The sequence below is a fragment of the Callospermophilus lateralis genome, chromosome 7, assembly GCF_048772815.1.
Source record: "Callospermophilus lateralis isolate mCalLat2 chromosome 7, mCalLat2.hap1, whole genome shotgun sequence".
Taxonomy (NCBI): Eukaryota; Metazoa; Chordata; class Mammalia; order Rodentia; family Sciuridae; genus Callospermophilus; species Callospermophilus lateralis.
In genome coordinates this window covers 16,245,871-16,267,610 of record NC_135311.1, presented here as the reverse complement: position 1 = coordinate 16,267,610, position 21,740 = coordinate 16,245,871, and the positions used below count along the sequence as shown (strand labels likewise).

The 21,740-nt window shown below is 36.6% G+C and overlaps 1 pseudogene; it reads left to right on the top strand.

Moving 5' to 3' along the window:
- The first annotated feature begins 11,151 nt into the window (after positions 1-11,151).
- Positions 11,152-12,533, top strand: LOC143403813 (DNA (cytosine-5)-methyltransferase 3B pseudogene; annotated as a pseudogene).
- The last annotated feature ends 9,207 nt before the right edge of the window (positions 12,534-21,740 follow it).

Below are 21,740 nucleotides of genomic sequence, written 5' to 3'. Positions count from 1 at the left end.
CCAAGCTCTTTCTAATGCATTATGTCCCTCAGTCTCATCTATTTGAGGCATTATATACTTATTTGCTTGCATGACTATTTTGGTGCTGCTTAACACCAATTGCAGAGCCTGGAGCATCCCAAATGGCTAATACATATTTATCTGAGGAACAAAACCACTCTTTAGGAAACTGAGGCATAGAGAGATTTCGAAGGTGAATAAGATCCAAAAATAAAATCCTAAGGCTCTTACTCTAAATAAGTAAATGAGAAGTAGGTAAGGTGTGTATAAAAAGGATTCTCAAGGTATAGAGTGGCAGTCAATATTCTGGAAGGTTTCCTTCAAAATCTACTTTCCTAATGCCTCTTCTCTTAAAAAAACTAAAAAAGTTGTAATGTGGATCTGATTAAGATTCTGATAAACTTAAAAGTTCATAGTGCTACTTGGCAAAGACTCCTTAAAACAAATACAGCAAATCGTTTGCATTCTTTGTATACTAGAGCCTCCATCACCACAAAATTTTATGAGCATGTATCCAAAAACCTCCAATTTGAATAAAAATGAAAACACTACAAATCAAATTTGTAGGTGATAATAAAAGCAGTGCTTAGAGGGTTACATACAGAAGTCAGTGAGATGAGGGGGAAGCAGCAAAGGACACTGAGAAGGAGCATGCAGGCAGGAGGAAAAGCAGGAAAAAGTGCTACCCCAGAAGCTGAGTGAAGAGTAGTTCAAGGAAGACGTGATTTACTGTGTCAAGGGTTTCTGAGAGGTTAACTGAAATGTGAATTGAACATCACTGGGCATCACAGAGATCACTGGTGAACGTGGCATAGTGGCTGAGTGGGCTCAAGATAAAAAAAAATCTAATCATGAAGAGTCAGATCAATCCAGATTGCGACAAATTCTTAAAACTAGCACTTTTATTCTCCATAACTCTCAATATCATGAAAGACACAAAAGCTCCCTGCCCTCAAAAAAGGCTAAAAGCATTTCTAGATTGTAAAAAATTAGAGATGGCAAATGCAATACAGAATCTTGGATTAAGAAAGAAAAAGATAAAATAGCCATAAGGGATATTACAGGAACATCTGAAGAAATCTGAATATAAATAACATTAGAAACCAATAATATAGAGAAAGTGAAAATAAACAAAATAGACACAGTAAATACAGGTAGTTCTTTTGAAGAATTCTGCTATGATTTTTGTTACAGAAGTACTATTGAAAGTAGTATAGAGTACTATTAAAAAATAATGTGGGGAAAAAGGACACCGCTTCATCATCAAACAAATATGGGTGATCCATGCACTTTCAAAGGTGGAAAAAGATATTCTGGAGTTTAACTTTCTTTGACATCTCATTTTCAAATGCATTTAAAATTGTGAAGATAGAGAGAAAAATGGACAAACAAATCAAAAACAAAAACAAAAACCAACCAACAAACAAAAAAAACCCAACTCTTCATAAATATTTTTACACATTTCATAGTATATCCCTCTAATTGTTACTAACCTTCCAAATGGCAATAAGGTCCATTGAGAATTAGAGCATATTCATTTGGAATTTTCTTATCCATCACTTTGTTTTGAGAAGGAAGTCTATAGTTTAGGAGTGGTTTGTTATAATGATTACAAATTTCTGAAATTTCCTTTTTTACTGTTATTGTGGATTTCAGAGGGCAAACAAAGTAAATAGAGGACAAAAGGCATGAGTGGGCATTTAAAAGTGTTTGTTTTGTTGCAGGCAATAAGAAAAACTAGATAGTAGGCCGGGGTCCATCCCTCCACCAACAGGATAGACACTAGCCAGAGCCTAGCCTCTGGCACAGGACAGCCTCTTCCAACCAGTCAATTATCATGGGAGTTCTGCTCAGTGGCCAAGATTCACCCACATGGACCTGTGTGGGACCCAGGCTCACAGTAGGCCCAGGTCAACTCCTCCATCAACAGACACCCGATGGAGCCCGGCCTCAGGCACAGGACCACCTCTTCCAACCAGTAGACTACCATGGGAGCCCAGGCCTGGAGGAGATTGGTCCACACAGACTTATGCAAGACCCAGGTCCAGGGCAGGTCTGAGTTCACCCCCGCCGACCTGGAAGCCTAAGCCTAATGCACTTCCATCTTGGGACACTGCAGTCATCGCCATAGCCTTCCCCACACAGTATCCCCTAACTTTTTGACAGTGCTTAGAGGCAGTTACATCTCAGAGCAGGCATCCCCAAAAAGACTGTGAGGCCCACCCTTTCATCCCCATTTCTGTAAGACATTGCTTCTGTCTTGGAGCAACTTAATTATTATTTTGAGTTATCTCAGCTGTTGTTGCCACCACCTTTAGCATACATGGAGGGACACTGGCAAGGTCTGAAAGCCCAATATCAAGGTCAGGTACAGAAAATCTGCACAGGTACGACAAGAATATAAGGAAGAAACTGTAATATCTCAGACCCACACTGCAAGAAAGGAAGACACATAGACAACATAAAAAAACAAGGGAGGAAAGTGTCCCACCAAACCAGGATACTATAATAACAGAACCCATGGACAGTGAAGTTGATGAAATATCAGAGAAGGAGTTCAGAAGGTTCATAATTAAAATGACCTGTGAATTAAAGAATAATCTCAATGAGCAAATATAGGCAAAAATTGATCATTCCAACAAAGATATATGAGAGCAAATATAGGAAGCTAAAGATTACTTCAAGAGAGAGACAGAGTATCTGAAAAAAAAAGTCAGAAATCCTTGAAATGAAGGATACAATAAATTGAATAAAAAAAAACTCAATAGAAAGCATAACCAACAGACTAGATCACTTGGAAGAAAGAATGTCTGATAATGAAGACAAAGTATACGATATGGAAAATAAAGTTGATCACATAGTGAAGATAGTAAGAAACCATGAACACAACATACAAGAATTGTGGGACAGCATCAAAAGACCAAATCTAAGAGTTATTGGGATAGAGGAAGGCACAGAGTTTCAAACCAAAGGAATGCACAATCTCTTCAATGAGATAATATCAGAAAATTTTCCAAGCATGAAGAATTAATTGGAAAACCAAATGCAAGAGGCTTACGGGACACCAAATGTACAAAATTACAACAGATATACACCAAGGCACATTATAATCAAAATGCCTAGCATACAGAATAAAGATAGAACCTTAAAAGCTGCAAAAGAGAAAAATCACATCACATACATGGGGAGACCAATTCATATCTCAGCAGATTTTTCAACCCAGACCTCAAAGCCAGGAGATTGAGGAACAACATATATCAAGCCCTGAAAGAAAATGGATGCAAACCAAGAATCTTATATTCAGCAAAATTATGCTCTAGATTTGATGATGAAATAAAACACTTCCATGATAAACAAGTTAAAAAATTACAACTAGAAAGCCTGTACTACAGAACATCCTCAACTAAATATTCCAAGAAGAGGAAATTAAAAACAACGATGAAAATCAATAGAGGGAGGTATTACACTAAAGGAAAATCTAATCAGAGAAGAAACCAAGCTCATTAAATACCCAAAATAAACAAAAATGGCTGGGAGTACAAGTCATGTCTCAGTAATGTTAATGGCCTAAACTCACCAAGCAAGACATAGACTAGCAGATTGGATCCAAAAAAAAAAAAAAAAGACCCAACAATATGATGCCAACAATATGCTGCCTCCAGGAGACTCTCTTATAGGAAAAGACATACACAGACTGAAGGTGAAGTGTTGGGAAAAATCATATCACTCACAAGGACAGTGGAAGCAAGCAGAGGTTTCCATCCTCATATCAAATAAAGTAGACTTCAAGCCAAAGTTCATCAAAAGGGATAAAGATGGACATTACATATTGTTCAAGAGAACCATATAAAAAAGAAACAATTGAAAAAAGTGACAGAACAAAAAGTTGGTTCTTTGAAAAAATAAGTAAAATTGACAAAAACCCTTAGCCATGCTAACAAAGAAAAGGAGAGAGAAATGGTAGTAGGACTTAGAGACATGACCTGCCTGGAACATGCTAAGCAAGTACTTTGCCACTAAGCTACATCCTCAGGTCCCAATGTAGCAAATAAAGAATTTGACACAATAAGTGAGATTTCACATTAAGCCCACCAAGACATCTCAATTTAAGAAACAAATGGAAAAAAAAACAATAAAATAATAACAGTTGGTGGTAATTCAGAAAAATTGGCATTCCAATAAATTTCTGGAAAATGTAATATGGCATACAGTGTATACAGTATACAGTGTATACTGAAACATTCAATGTTTCAGTAATGCAACATAGAATTATCACATGACCTATCAACTCTACTCTCAGTTCTATACTCAAATGACCTAAAAATATACACACAAACACTTGCATATGATGTTCATGGCAGCACCATTCATGTTAGCCAAACGTGAGAACAATCCAAATCCATGAACAAAAGATTGGATAGTCAAAATGTGCTCTGTATACATATACATGCCATGTAAACTAAGCAATGCACATGCTACAACATAGATAAATCTCAAAAAAGTTAAACTAAGTAAACAAAGCAGTGTAAAATATATATATAATATATATATATATATATATATTATATATATATATTTTTTTCCATATATATATAGCATAATTCCATTCAGGTGAACTATCAAGGATATGTAAACTCACAGACCCAAATGAAGTGCTGGTTGCCAGGCTCTGGGAGGGCAGGGGGAAGAGTGTTCACTTAATGGATACATGATTTTGTTGTAGTTATTAAAAGATTAGGAAGAATATAAAAGTATTCAACAGCAATAATATGAATACTATTATCAGACTTTAAACTCAAAATCAAAGAAACAAACAAAAAACCCAGAAAATAATGAAAAAAAAAAAAAAAAAACACCTGAAAGTCTACTTAGTTGTAGAGAATATCAGCTCTTGGTGAAATAAAGGCACTGAGGATCTATACATTCCCTTATGTACTCTGGATCCCTGACTTAAATCTTGGCTGGTAACTCCAGGAATTTGAAGCTTACTATATATCAAGACGTATTTCAGTTTCCTTATATAATTTAATCCTTACCTTTCTCCAAGGTCTTACATTCTGCTTGGAGAAATTCTCATTTTTTATATTAATTTGCTATCAGTGATTGACCTAGTATTACTTAATTACTAAGCCAATCCATAGCTCTTTATATTTTTACATTGAGATAGCCTCTTAATAAGTTGCTCAGGGACTCACAAAGCTGCTAAGGCTGGCCTTGAACTTATCATCCTCATTCTTCGGCCTCCTGAGCCACCTGAATTACAGTCCTGTGCCACCATGTCAGGCAGAATCATGCTTTTACAGATGACTAAATTAAGAGAGATTTTTCAAAGTTTGCCCACTATGCAGACCAGGGATATGACTACTTATATAAATTCCAAATTATTCATTCATCTATGATGATAAAAATTTTGTTCTGGGTTGTTTCTATATAAAAGAGGAGGGAAGAGGCAATATTTCCAAAGGGGCACAAGGAACATTTTGGGTGTGATGTCAATGTTCACTGTCTTGATTATGGTGATGATTTTATTATTAGATATAAATATATAAAAACTCAATGTATTGATAATTCTATATGTGAGGTTTATTGTATATCAGTTTTACTTTTTTTGTTAATTAATGAAAGATCTGAGGAGTTATACCAACAAATATAGATGACAAACAAGGACAGGAAAACATGTTCAACATCGTGGATCACACTGAATTGCAAGTAACGCATCCATAAGCATGGCTGAAATTCCAAAATCTGACAATACAAACTGCTAGGCAAAGGAAGAGGAACAAGACCAATTCTTATTTATGGCTAAGGGAATCACAAAAGTGTACAGTCCACCTGGAAAGAGAGTTTGGCAATTTTTTTTAAAGCCGCAGTATTGCCATATATCTACAGACCACTTCACGTACTAGGTATTTATTTATTGGAGTTGAAAGCTGGTGAAAGCTGGAGTCCACACAAAATTCTGCATGCAAAGGCTGATGATTTTTTGATTGGGGATGTGGCTCGTTGGTAGAGCACTTGCCTAGCAAGCATGAGAATTCAGGTTTCATCCCCAGTCTCTCTCTCTCTCTCTCTCTCTCTCTCTCTCTCTCACACACACACACACACACACACACACACACATACACAAAATGTAATTTATTTATTCATATTTTGCAAGAACAGAAAGCAATAAAGTTATCCTTTGGTAAGTATTTACATATTATTAATCAAAATGAACTCATCAATAAATTGAAACATGATTCAGCCATAAAACATTAATAAGCAAACAAATATGGAAAGATGAGGAGGCATCTTAAACACACCTTGATTAGGAAAATAGCTAGGATAAATTGCCACATCTATGTTATTCTGAGTATATGACCCAGACAATAATGAGATTTATGATTGCCAGAGACTCAGGGCAACTAGGAAAGGGAAAAATGGGAGGTGTTTGGAGTACTGAATCTATTCTGTAACATACTATAATGGTGGCTATTCTAGATTAGGTTTTTTCCAATACTTAAACAACTGCATAGCTTGGCATCATTGTGAACAAATGTAATCACAGCAGATTGGGAAGCTGAGAAGAGACAGGAAGATCACATGTTCAAGGACAGACTCAGCAACTTAGAAAGGCCTTAAGCAACTTTGAGAAACCCTACCTCCAAATCAACCATAAAAACCCCATTCATCATGAGTTCTTTATTGTCTTCCTCATTTTCTCTTCTGCTTTCTTCTAACCTCCCACCATTGCTACCTTCCTGGCTTTATTTCTAGGACAAGATATCCCACAACCCTCTCCATATTTTCTTCTCACAACCAAAGTATTTAGACATCAAAACTCATTGCTATTGGGATTCCTTACTTGGAGCCGCTTCATCAGACAGATCTGAAAAATTCATATTTCCATGCACGAATAACATTAGTTTGTTTAGTTCAGTTATTTTATGTAAGATCATACCTATTTGGGGTACATGAGAGCCTTTAGACTTGTTTGCTATGAATGCAGTGCACAGTAACCCAGGTTCCTCTGACCTCAGAAAAGGAGAGCTAGAAATTGAGAAGGGTTTGATGTGTGGAGATACTCCATTGTTTGGGGCATAAATATTCATGATTGTTATGTCTTATTGATGTATAATTCCCTTAAGCAGTATGTAATATCCTTCTTTGTCCCTTCTGATTAACTTTTTAAAAGTTTTTAGTTGTAGATAAACACAATACTTCTATGTGGTACTGAGGATCAAACCCAGTGCCCCACACATGTGAGGCAAGCATTCTACCACTGAGCCACAACTCTAGCCCCTATTTCTAGTTTTTAGCTTGAATTAGTTTCTCACTTGATTGACTATTCTTTTAGTGTAGTTCCTACAAAACCAAAAATCTGGTTTTCAATTTTTTTTTTCATTTCATCTTTATGGTATATTTTGTTTAGAATGTTCTGTAGTGCAGGCTTTCTAGTTTCAAATTCTTTGAACTTTTGTTTGTCATGGAAAGTTTTTATTTTATCTTCAAATTTGAAGCTTAATTTTGCTGGATTTGGGTAAACCCTTCTCGATATCAAGAATCAAATAGACCACAATTTAATAATACTGGGTAGATTTAACATGCTTCTGTGACCACTGGATAGATGCTCCAAACAAAAACTAAAGCCAAAGAACTAAAAAATACAATTGACAATGTAGACTTAACAGACATAGACTATTTTGTCCCTCAATGACTGAATACACTTTCTTAGCAGCCAATGGAGCCTTCTGTAATATAGACCATGTTATGTAAGCTATCACATATGTTCACATACAGTTGTAATATTACCTTAATATATTTTTAGCATCCATAGAATTATTTATATAGCTCTCTTTCCATTGATATTAATTTTTGGGTTCTTGCTTTTTTCTTGATTAGATTTGTTTATCAAATTTTAGCTGTATTATTTCTTATTTTATATATTTTAAAATAACTGACATGTGGGGGTGGGGTTTTATATATCTTATGATGATTGATTTCTAATGTAATAAATCACACAGAAAACTCAGTCCTCATGATTTCAATTTTTTTAAAGTAATGGGAATGCTTTTTATACTAATTATATTGGTTACATACACGTTGAAACTGATCAAATTGCATACTTCAAATTTGTGCATTTTATTTTACTTTAATTTTAATAAAGTTATGAGAAAAAAAAGAAAAGGAAAGCTAGAAACACAAAAAGTTTTTATCTAGATGCTGCATGTTTACCATTTTTTGAGAATGGAAGAAGTATTATCCTTTCCTTTAGGAATGCCCTCTGAGCAAGACAGGCTTCATATACAACACCAAAATGACCAGTCTACTAAGAGATGAGCTAAAGCTCTCTGTCCATATAACCTCATCTTGAAAATCTCAGTTCCAAATCTGAGTGGAAGAGAAGCAGTGGAGACTCTAAGGAGGCATTGGAGGAATGCATTTTGACATCTGACTTTTACTGCTTCATAACCAAGAAACAGATATTTATTCCTAATGTGCTACAGAACTTCTCTAAACTTCCATAGTACAACGATTTATGTGAATTCTGATTATATTATTTTAAATTTATATTATAATTATAATTTATAATATCACAAATGTTATTGTCTTACATGAATGATTTTTCCAGAATAAAGATTCATAAGGTGTAATAATTTAAAAGGTCAATATTTTCTAGCTTTACATTACTTTTTAGAACTAGAGATATTTAAAAATCACTTTTGGAAATTCCTAAGCTTGGAGACTCATCTGCTAAAACACATGAAATAAGAGACATTGCATTCTTTAAAATGGTTCTTGGTACACTATATCAGAATTACTTTATCTTGCTCTTTACTACATCTTAGATATTCAATGGAGGTGAATTTAAATTTTTAAAATATCCTAGTGATGCAGGGAGACAGCAAAATAGTATAATAAACTTAAGTTTGTAATAAAATAAAATATACTATTTTTTTCATGGTTTGGCATACTGATGATATTAGAATACACAACCCAAAATTCTGGTTACAGTTTAGGATTTCATATATCAGAAAACATTGTTTATTTATATCTAATATGGATCTGGAATGCCAATAATTTAGTTGATCTTATAGCTTTAGTGTTTTTCCTTATGAAGACACAATCCTTGAGAAAGAACATAGAATTTGACAACAGAATTTTCCAATACTAGTGTTTGCTTTTATGTAAATACATTGAATTTTGTAATTTTAAAAATACCAAATATATGAATACACAGTAAAACACTAGAATAAATTTAAATTTGTGATCAAATAAAAACATGCTACTTTTTATGACATGACAGAGTGCTATTATCACAAACAACCACAGGCTCATTTAAATGAATATTGCTAACTTCCCCCTCTATTATAAAACTTTTTTTCTTTGATACCTAAATTTTTTTAGAATTCTTTTCTTCTACCAGCTGTTTTATGAGCTTTAGAGTTATTCTTTACTAATGTATAATCATGTAAATATTTCATAAAATTCTGATAACTTTCAATAAGCAGAATTAACTGAACATAACTTTACTAGGTACATATATGAATCTACCACAGTGAAGAACATAATCAAATAAATTAACAAAAGTGGGGTCCCAGTTAGAATGAGATATATTCTATTCCATGCTTGTATAATTATACCAAAGTGCATCCTCCTGTCATGTATAAGGTACTCAAAAATAAAAAATGCTTATTTTATTTTTTAATAACTTTATTTATTTTTTTTAATATTGTGCCAAGGATTGAACCCAGAGGCTCACAAGTCTTAGGGAAGCATGCTATCACTGAATGATAACTCCAGCCCCTTGCTTATTTTAAATATATAAATGCTTCTAGAACTAAAATTGATTTAGTATAATTTTAATGAATTTTCTGCAGTAAAGAAGAGCAATTTACAATAACCTAGAGAAACTGTATTTTCTTTTTCCATGAGAACTATTTTCTCTTCTATTTTTCATCCAAATATTAATTGATGGTGTTCTAAGTTAAATTTTTTTCAAAAAAAAAAATATTTTCCAAGTGCAGTTTCAATCCAGTCACATTTACCTATTCATGAAGGTACATAAACCAAAACCTTCAGGAATTTGTTTGATTTAGATTAAAAAGAAAATGGTAACTAGATCATAAGAGTGGAGATATTTTGCACACTGGTTTGCAACTATCTAAATACAGCCGTCGGTAGGAGAATGAGTCTAAGTGTGAAAACATGGGCAGATTTTATAAAGAAGAAACAATACCTTGGGTGTTTCAGTGCCTCAATGAATACGATGTAAAAAGAGTCACATAAAGAATATATGTTTGAATTTTTTTCCACAAAGCTATGCATATCGGAAAAAGTAACATCTAACCCTGCAGTGGTTTGGCAAAGGTAGAATTAATCTACGGTGTCTTGAGCACATGAGGAAAATTTCATTAAGATAATAACTGCTTAATTAATATTTTAATTTGAAAGCTAGTCAAGGAAGCCTGCATCTTCTGATTTTTACTGATTAAAATAATCTACATAAAATTAATAAAAATTCCAAGGAACATAACTTGTAGATATAGAATGTCTGTTTATAAAAATGTTTTAACATTTAAAAGTAGCTACAATGCAAAAAAAAAAAAAAAAAAAAAAAGAAGAAAAACATTCCTCCAGAATCCCTTCACTACATAATCACCCCATCATTTAAATATATGTCCTTTTGGTAATTTTAAGCATGCCTGTGTTGTGTAGTTATGGAATAAATATAAGTTTAAAATCTTAAAAAAAAAAAAAAAAAAAGAATGTCATACAGGCGGCGGCCGGGCTCTGAGTGGCTGTGGCGGGGCGGCCCCGGGTGGGGACGGGGCGAGGGCCGGGCCGGGGCTACAACGGGAGTCGGCGCCGCCCCCTGCCCACCCTCCGCCGCAGCCGGCCCGGCCCGCGCCGCTCCCTCGCAGCAGCCGCCCCCAGCTCCGCCGCCTCGGCCCGCGTGGACGCCCCGGGCGCCCCCCGACGACGGCCCCGGCCCACTGGCAGGCGGGCGAGCGGGCGGCCGCGCCCGCCGGCACCGCGGGGGTTCAGTGGCCCAAGTAAACGGAGCTCGGCGATCGGCGCCGGAGATTCGCTAGCCCAGCGCCCTGCGCGGCCGCCCGCCGCCTCCCGCCAGCCGGTCCCGACCCGCCGAGCGACCACCGAGCCGCGCCCGAGCCAGCCGCGCGGCAGGAAACGATGAAGGGGGACACCAGCCACCTCAGTGAAGGAGAGGGCGCCAGCGGAAGGGAGGACTCCGTCATTCTCACCAACGGGGCCAGCAGTGACCAGTCCTCAGACTCCAAGGACGCCCCTTCGCCCCCCATCCTGGAGGCTGTTCGCTCACCAGAGATCAGAGGCCGCAGATCCAGCTCCCGCCTGTCCAAGACGGAGGTCTCCAGCCTCATCAGCTCCACTCGGGATCTGACAGGGGAAGCAGATGGTGAAGGAGAAGATGGGGACAGCTCTGAGGCTCCTGTGATGCCAAGACTCTTCCGGGAAACCAGGACCCGCTCTGCAAGCCCAGCAGTCCGGACCCGAAATAGCCACGACAGTGCCCCCAGTCCGGAGAGGTACAAGTCCTTCCCACATCCCACCCAGGGCCGCCAGGGCCTCGGTCACGTGAACGAGTCTCCCGTGGAGTTCCCCACTACCAGGTCCCTAAGGCAGCGGTCAGCAGCCTCGCCAGGTACTCCGTGGCCATCCCCGTCCACTCCTTACCTCACCATCGACCTCACGGAGGACGATGTGACACCACAGAGCAGCAGTACCCCCTGTGCCAGCCTAGCTGAGAGCCAGCAGGAGACCTCGCAGGTGTGCGAAGAATCCATGGCCGTTGGAACCGTGAAGCACGAGGGCAACGTCAAATATGTGAATGACGTCAGGAACATCAGGAAGAAAAATATCGAAGAGCGGGGTCCATTTGATTTAGTGATCGGTGGAAGCCCATGCAATGACCTATCAAATGTGAATCCTGCCCGGAAAGGCCTGTATGAGGGCACTGGCCGACTCTTCTTCGAATTCTACCACCTGCTCAATTACTCACGCCCCAAAGAAGGGGATGACCGGCGGTTCTTCTGGATGTTTGAGAATGTTGTAGCCATGAAGGTCGACGACAAGAGGGACATCTCACGGTTCCTGGAGTGCAACCCAGTGATGATTGATGCTATCAAAGTTTCTGCTGCTCACAGGGCTAGATACTTCTGGGGAAACCTACCTGGGATGAACAGGCCTGTGATAGCATCAAAGAATGATAAGCTCGAGCTGCAGGACTGCTTGGAATTCAGTAGGACTGCAAAGTTAAAGTGCAGACAATAACCACCAAGTCCAACTCCATCAAACAGGGGAAAAACCAACTTTTCCCTGTTGTCATGAATGGCAAAGAAGATGTTTTGTGGTGCACTGAGCTCGAAAGGATCTTCGGTTTTCCTGTGCACTACACGGATGTGTCCAACATGGGCCGTGGTGCCCGCCAGAAGCTGCTTGGGCGGTCCTGGAGTGTGCCAGTCATCCGACACCTCTTAGCCCCCCTGAAGGACTACTTTGCATGTGAATAGTTCTACCCAGGCCTGCTGGGGCACCAGGGTTCCTGGGACAGAGCCAGGAACCAGAAGGCACCCTGATCCCTAAAGGCATCCCAAGTCTGCCATCAGCTGAGCTGTGTTGGGTCTCCCCCTCATACCTTAGTCCTCCTGCTCACTGGGAGCAGAGCCACCTGATCCTCTCCTGCAGGGGGTGGCCAAGGTGCCACCCCCGTTGTGCACAATTCCGTCCTGGCTGCTCTGAGCAGCCAAACACGGTGCTCATTTTTTTCTTCTAAAACTTGAAGTAGATAGTAAAATGACTTTTTTCCTCCCTCTTGGGTTTACCACTCAGAGAAACAATGGCTAAGATACCAAAGCCACAGACCCACAGCCCTCATATACTCAGGTTAGAATGCCAAATCACCCAAGAGTGTTAGTGCAAGACTTTTTAAAAGTGTCTACAGCTCTGTGTGTAGTTGTAGATGGTGAGGGACATTTTAAAGGCCCAGCATGAATGTTTTTTCCCTAGGGCTACCAGAAGAGGAAGTGATACCTCTTTGTGATACCACATTCCCTTTGTCTCAGTCCAAGGCCATTAGCCATTAGAGTATTTCTCACCATGATGGTGATTCAGCAGGGATGACATCATCATCATCATCTCATTCAGGGCAAATTTCTGCCCCCCATAAACCCAGGGGCAGGAGCCCCCCTTAGCTAAATCCCTCCTGGAATCTGCAATAGAAGCCTCTGGGGCACTCAGGAAGGGGTGGGCTGGAATTGTATATAAGCTGCCATATATTATGTAGGAGAAGTTGGCTTCTCAGTCATCTCCCTCTTTCCTGTGTGCGGGGCATGAAGGAGGGGGCTGAGCTAGGTAAGACCCCCCTCATCGTGCACCGACAGGCACAGGTCCCCAGATGAGAATCTGGATGCTCACATTCCTCATCCTTTCTGGACATTCAGGGACAGAAGCATTTCTCACACTTGCCCCTCATCTAAGAGATGGCAGGGGAAAGCTGCAATAAAAGCTGCATCCTTCAGAGATTTTAAAATCCTTTTTTATTCCATGATAACGTCATATTTTTAAGGGGAAAGAGAGGTCAGACAAGCTGCATTTCAGAAATGCTGTTGTAGTGGTTTTTAACACCTTTTACTCCTCTTATCTGGTGCTATTTTTAGAAACAGGAACAACCTTGACAACATTGGCTTTTTATACACTTTTTAAAAATACTCTCAAGACTTCTATTTTTATGTTTAACATTTGCATTATTTTTTTTTTTTTTTTTGGTAACTGGAGCCACATAACAAGTATGGGGAAAAACCGTGCTTTCTTTTCAACTATTTTTGCTAATTTTTAGGCTGAAAGATGAGGGATGCCTAGAGTTTGCCTTATTCTGTTTAATTAAAATCAGTATTTCTCTATTAAAAAAAAGAATGTCATATAACAAATATCTCAGTATCATACAAACACAAATTTTCCATTTTTTTTTAAACTTGTTTATGGGAGACAGTTCTTTTTTTTTTTTTTTCCATTGGTGATGGATATTCTAATTGCAATGTGCCAGGTTGAATTTGATAGGTTCTGAATTTGATAGGATCTGATTTAAATGAAGGTCATGTGGATGGAGGAAAAATAAATGTATACTCTTACAATCCAGCTCTTGAATAAAAAAAAACAAACAAACTTGGAAACGGGCATGTTTGGATTATTTCCCTAGAAGATTCCTATATCTTTTTGAAAAACAATTTTAGTTGTGGATGGACACAATACCTTTATTTTATTTTTATGTACTTCTGAGGATTGAACCCAGTGCCTCACACTTCTAGGCAAGCACTTTACCACTGAGCTACCACCCCAGCCTAATATTCCTATTTCTGCTTATCCAAATATGAAATCCACAGTTTGTGGTAAATAATTTTAACATATGCAGAAGTATTTCAGGTACTATAGATCCAAGCCAAATAAGACACCATTTTTAATTTTAAGAAGTCTGTGGGGAAGATTAAAAATCAAACACTGACCATTAAATAATATAATTTATGATACAAAGGAAAACATATTATATACAGGCTCAAAGACAAGGGTAAGACCTGAGCAATTTCATGATGTAAACAAAAGTAAACAAAAATATTCTTCTGAAGAATGAGGGATGTTTAAGTTAAAATTCATTTTTACTTACTTTTTATTTACTTTTTTTTTCTTTTACTTTTTGGGATGCAACAAGGGCTTTCTTTGTGGTAGGACAGCACAGAAAAAGGCCCACACCAGCACTTGACTTGAAATTAAGATCAAGAATAAGACCCTGCTTTATATTCAATTTTTTCTGTTGTTTTGGAAAATGATAATTGTAGAGATTATGGAGGGTAATAGATTGACTGAAAGCATGTCAATAAAAATCCCATTGTGATCAAATGCTCCTGTTTTTCTTCCAATAATCCCCATAAAAATGAACAAATATTTCAGTTTTATTTCCATAAGAAATACCTTCTATCCTCAAGCTGGCATTGGAATCTCAGCAGACACATTTCTGCTTTGCCTTTACATTGCTACTGTCTTTGTGGGCCCCAAGCCCAGGCTTACCGACCTCCCCATCAGCCACATGGCTCTAACACACATCCTCATGCTCCTGACCATGGGACTTTTGATATCAACAGACTTTTTTGAAGTGTAGAACTGTTCATGTGGGTTCAAATGCAAAATGCTTTTCTTCCTGGCCAAGGTCATGAGGGGACTCTCCACATGCACCACTCATATGCTGGGTGTGCTTTAGGCCATCACCATCAGCCTCAGTGGCTCCTAGTTGGCCTGCTTCAAATTGAAAACCACAAAGACCATCCTGTGGCTAATTGTTTTCTTATTGATCCTCACCATGTCCACCTATACCAATGAAACAATTGGAACCCACACACACTTCTGTTAAGAAAATAAGTGGTATAATAGGTATAGAAAAGAATTTGATGATTGCTAAAATTTTTAAACATAGAATTACCACATGACTTACCAATTTCATTTCTAGCCATATTTCCAAATGAACTGAAAACAGATATTCAAACACCAAATAAAATCTAGCCTGGTCTTCTATTTCTCACTGACCACTGTTCCTTTCTGCTCATGAGCTACAAGTACAGGAGCCTGTTTCTTGCACTGATGGCATTCAGTGATCATTAGTTTTGAGACCGCATGGTTCTTTCAAGCAGATACATAATAATTCTCTTTCATAGACATAAACAAACAACAATCATGTTTTTTCAAAGCTCCTGATTTTCTCCATGAAGCTCCCCAGAAAAAATAACCACTCACACCCTTCTGCTGCTCATCACTGCCTTGACATACAGTATTGTTTGGACTCCATCACTTCACTATTAATAGGCATAGTGTGGACAATTTATCTCATCCTGACATGTCTTCAAAGACTTCTGATCAAGGTTATGGTATGCTCAGTCCTTTGGTGCTGATCAATGCTGACACACAAATAATAAATCTATGCAAATTAAATCTAGAAAAAAGGTCAGCTTCTGACAAAACTGATTAAAAGCAACTTTGTCACTCTTATTAAAATAATATTCTCTATTTCAGAACATTTTACCTCTTATAAAAATCAATAATATAGGATTAAAATTTTCTATTAGAACAAAGTTATCTAAATAGCTAGCAAATAGCTTGTGGATATTTTTTCTGTATCTGGATCAGTTTTTCAACATTTGCATTAATTTTCATTATATCTGACCCCATTTGCATATCATAAATTTCTATAATTTTTATGTACTTTATATCTTAGACATTTATATTGGGTCTATGTTTTTGTCTTTCTGCATGACAGTTCATGATATTTCTTTCAATGAAATTCTATTAGAGGAATATTGATACTTTTTTGTCTATTAATATGTTCATGCTCATATTAAAACTACTCAGGAGTCTGCAAGAGTATTGCAAGTTTTGGGGAACCATGGGTAATTTAGTGAGACTTTGTGAACAAAACAGGTAGGAGATGTATCTCATTGGTGGACCACCTTAAGGTTCACTTCCATACACCAAAACTACTACAACAACACCTGAACAACAGAAATCCAACAAATAACATGAAAGAGTACTTCATGAACAAGAGAATACCTTCATTATTTTAAAAATAGAAGTTGTAGTAAGCCATTGTTGTAAATTGTGGCCGCCATTAGAAGATGGCGCCGGCTTCCACTGTGGCCTGTGATAAATCAAATTCCTTTGTGGAGAGTTGGCACGCTATCTCTTGCCACCCTATAAGAAAGACCCACGCGGCGGTTTAAGATTGGTACGTGGGAGGCTTTATTAGGCTGTGCTTGGGCCCTCGAGGAGGAGGAGAAAGAAAGGGAGTCACTAAAAGATACTTAAATCAAGGCCTGAATAAACTGCTGAAAGAAGATTCCTGAGTTGCGTCTTCCTTGCGGGCAAGGGGTCGCGACAAGAAGTGTTGGGCACCTTGTGAAAAAATGGGAAGCCACATGCACTTCTGTTAAAATATAAAATGGTATAGTAGGTATAGAAATAAATTTGATGATTGCTAAAATTTTAAACATAGAATTACCACATGACCTACCAATTTCATTCCTAGCTATATTCCCAAATTAACTGAAAACAGATATTCAAACACTTTAACGTGAATATCAATGGCATCGCCATTTCCACCAGGAAATATATGAAAATCCAAATTTCCTTCAAGAATGATAAACAAATGTATCTATGTATTTATATGTATCCATGTCTAAGTAAGCACATGTACATATAGATATATTCATATAAACAAATATATATCTCTATGTAGCATCTATATAAATGTATAAATATTACTCTGCCATAAAAATGAAGTACTGAAACAGGCACCATGTAGACAAAATCTCAAAAATATTATGAAATGTAAACAAAATCAGACATGAAATTTTACCTGTGCTATAACTACATTTACATTATATATCCAAAACTGGAAATCATAGAGTTAAAAAGAAGAGAGTTGGTTGCCAGGGGCTTGTAAGGCATGTAAGTGAATGGTTGATTAACAGATTACATAATTTATTTTCAGTAATTAAAATGTTTAATAGAAGGTAATTTTGGTAATTAAACCACAACATTGTAAATGTCACTACTTATTTTTTGATGGACACTCTTATGAGAATTCAACCTCAATAACACCAATAAGAAAAAATCTTGAAAACACTGAAGTCTATACAATTATAGCTAGAGGTGACAGAAATCAACTATGGAATTGGACATAACTTCCTTATCCTTGTATTTGAACACATGACCAGGGTAATTGCATTATGTAGAACTACAAAAATAGAATCCTAAATACAATAAGTCATACTCCATGTATGTGTAATATGCCAAGATATATTCTGTCATCATGCATATCTAAAAAGGACAAATAAAATAAAATAAAGAAACTATGAAGTTATAGTCTCCCACATGTACTCTGCATCACCAAACTAAAGCATAAATGGTTGCACTGAATACCAGACTTCAAGAGCCTTCTCTGTGTCAGGCAGTATTGATGATTCATTATTTACTTTATCCTTATCTTTCCAGTATCTTGAGTCCTGATTGGAAGACTTCTGATCTTACAGATGAGTACATTTAGTTTGAGGAATGACTGATTGTTCCAAGGTCACCATCTATGCAGACTAAGGCTCTGACAGTCAATTTGTGTGATTTACAATATACTGTATCATGTATTACAATACAAAGTCAGTCTGTGTTATTGTTGTTGTTTTGTTTTGGTTTGGTTTGTCTTTTTTCCCCTGATAGGAAGAGAAAGTAAGAGGTATAAATTACAACAGGGGACCAAAAATAATCTGCATGATTCTTGAAGGAAATTTGGATTTTCATATATTTCCTAGTGGAAATGGTGATGCCATTGATATTCATGTTCAGTGATTATGGTCACTGTTACACTGGTAAATAGGTATGTCCAATCATGACAAAGTGCGAATTATATATGTATAGTTTATTGTATTTTAGTATTACCCTAATAAAATTGTTTTAAATTTGAATGAAATAAATAATAATGTTTCTAAAAAAAAGTATCTTTGGAAAGCATAGGAAAAGATGGCTGAATATTATATGTCATTAAGGAATTACAAATTAAACACACCTATAAAAATTTACAAAACTTCAAATCTGACAATATCAAGAGCTGGCAAAGATGGGGAACAAGAAGAACTCTCATACGTTGCTGTTGGGATAACAAAATTGGATAGCCACTCTGGAAGACAGTTTGGGTAACTTCTTAAAAATCACAATATACAATTAATATGGCCCACTAATTATATTTCTCAGTATTAATTCAATGGAATTGAAAACTATGTCCACACAAAACCCCCACATACAAATGTCTACAGCTTCTTCATTCATGATTGCCAAGAACAGGAAGCAGGTAAGAGAGACTTCAGTAGTTATTTACCTGCTATTAATGTAAACACTGTGATACATCCATACACTGAAGAGTCATTCAAAATTTTAAAAATAAATAAAATTTACTATCAAACATGAAAACACATGGAGGCATTATAAATATATATTGCCAGAAAGAATATATTGTCTGAAATGCCATATTTGTGGGATTCCAAATTTATGACTTTCTGGAAAAGTTAAAACTTAAAAATGTTAAACATTGCCAAGAAATCAGGGGGAGTAGAAGATGCTAAAGAGGTAAAGAACAAGGACTTCTGTCGTGGTGAATCTACTCTGTAAGATGCCATCATGGTGAAAATTGACATTATTCTTTGTCAATGCTTAAAAAAATGTAAAATTAGTGTTTTAATAAATAATTAAACTATTTATTGTCATTAATAATTATATAATAGCATCACTATTGACAAAATATTTTGATTTTGTGCTTACAACAAATGTTTCTCAGTAATAGACAAAGAAAAAATAGTGGAAACTCTGAATAAGGGAAGGCATATGGGAACATGGTACTAGGTGCTTCATTTTCCTGTAAATAACTGTCCTTAGAATAAAGTCTGTTCATTAAAACAATGAGTGAAGGCTTGGTTATTTTCCTAGCCTCAAACATTTCCTGCCTTAGGACTGGCCCTCAACAATATAATCTGTACTGAGAATAAATATTTCCAACAACCTTGTTTTCTTTCTTTCTTTATCTCCTTCCTTCCTTCCTTCCTTCCTTCCTTCCTTCCTTCCTTCCTTTCTTTCTTTCTTTATCTCCTTCTTTCTTTCTTCCCTTTTTTATCTCTTTCTTTCTTTAACTTTTTCTTTCTTTATCTCTTTCTTTTTTTCTCTTTCTTTCTTTCTTTCTTTTTGTATATTTTTCTGTGAAGTGTTTCTAGTCTCTTCCTGCAAGAAAGCCAAGAAAATCTATGTTTATAATTTTCATTATCTTTTTAGAGAACAGTGAATATAAGCCCTTAGTGAATAAACTAGTACCTTACATTCAAAAGATGCTTATACATCAATAAAAAAATGATTATTTATCACTCTGCTCCATAGGTAGTAATTCTTTAAATATTAAGGAAAATATGTTCTAAACCTATTTTTCTACATATGAGAAAATTATCTGAGATTTTTTCAAGTCCACCTCACTTTCAATATGCTACCTATAAAACGAGAGTACTTTCTTTTTCTACTCAATAAATCTCTGGTTGAAATAAATAAAGATACTCCAAGTAAAAAAGGTGTGCTGATACACATTAAGGGCAGATAAATTATGGGTGATATTACTGAGAAACACAGTCCTATTGATCAGATAAATAGTAGGCATTTGGTGATACTGAGAGCTCCATATTTTTTCTCCATTGTTTTAATAACTTAATCATTTCCATGTAGATCTTGCATTGCTGAGTCATGGTAGTTACTAACTAACACTAACCTACCAGAAACAGATAACAGGGTCTGTGAGTCATTTCTGTCCAGATCAAGTTCCATTATGCTCACAATAATATTTAGTAGAGTTGGACATGACCAGGGCCAGTCAGGACCTTCCCTTGCATTTCTCAGCCAAGGTTAACAGAAAAGAGCTTCTCATTTTGGTTTCTAGATGGGAAAGAGAAAATCCTGCATGATTGGCATCCACGGTTCCTTTTTTTTTTTTTTTTTTTTTTTTTCCCACAGTTCTTAAACTACCTGCTCATGGCTAAGCTGGACTGTACAGTAGTTGAATTAATTATCTTCAAGCACAGACTGGTTCACAGTGACAATGTATGTCTGCTAAATATTCCATATGATAAGGGTGAGAGAATGAGAAGATGGACTACAATGGAAAGGGGAAATTGGAAGAAAAACTGCTCCCTCAGGAAGAAGGTGCTTTAACCTGTCTCCATTCTCAAATGGGAAAAACCATTAGTCAAATTTCTTCCTTCCTTTCTCTCTTGTCTACTTTCTTCCTTCTTATCTCTCATTCTCCATCCCTTCCTTGATTTCTTTCTAAGAGAAGATGTCTCAGCCCACTCTTTAGAAACTAGTCATTTGGAAGATAAAGCTCTATGGGAGGCATATCCATTTATATTGGGTGTCATTACTCTAAGTTGTTTTCAATTGAAAAACCTGAAAAATATATACTGTAAGAGTATACGCACTCACATGAAGCATTAATTTGGGGTTTTTAAAAATTTATTTTCTAATACAACAAGCCATACATATCTAGGTTATAGTGAGAGGTCTTACATTGTTTTGCTAGGAACAGAACAACAACAACAAAACACAACAGCAATAAAAACCAAGTTATTTTCTATCACATTACTGACTTTTCTGTAATAAAAGCAGATATAATAATTTAAAGTTATTTTTTCTTGAAAAATATTTAAACTTTCAAAGAAATTTTCACTGATTTTTCACTCAAATATCAAAGGATGATTTTGTTCACTGATAACTTTAAAAAAAAAATGTTTTTCAAAGACAATTCAAATTCATTCAATGAATGACAACAAACTTTGGGTGTTCAGGTAAAGAAAAGCATTTTTTATAGAAATTTTTGTAATTTTAAAGGAGAAAGGTAACTGGATCATCAGAGGACAGCTTTGCCCCAAATATGTGCATCCATACATTGATGTCAGGATGGTCAAAGCTTGGGAAAAAAGGAAATTTTTCTTGAAGAATACTCAGTGCCCTGGGTACCTACTTCTTTGTACCCATGAGTCTTTCAGGCATGGAGTGACTATTCTGTAAGAGGTGCCAGAGTTAGTGAATATTTAAGCATTATTCAAAGTGTAGCCATTTATCTGAGAAGACTTTCTTTTATTACTGAATTTATTCATGAG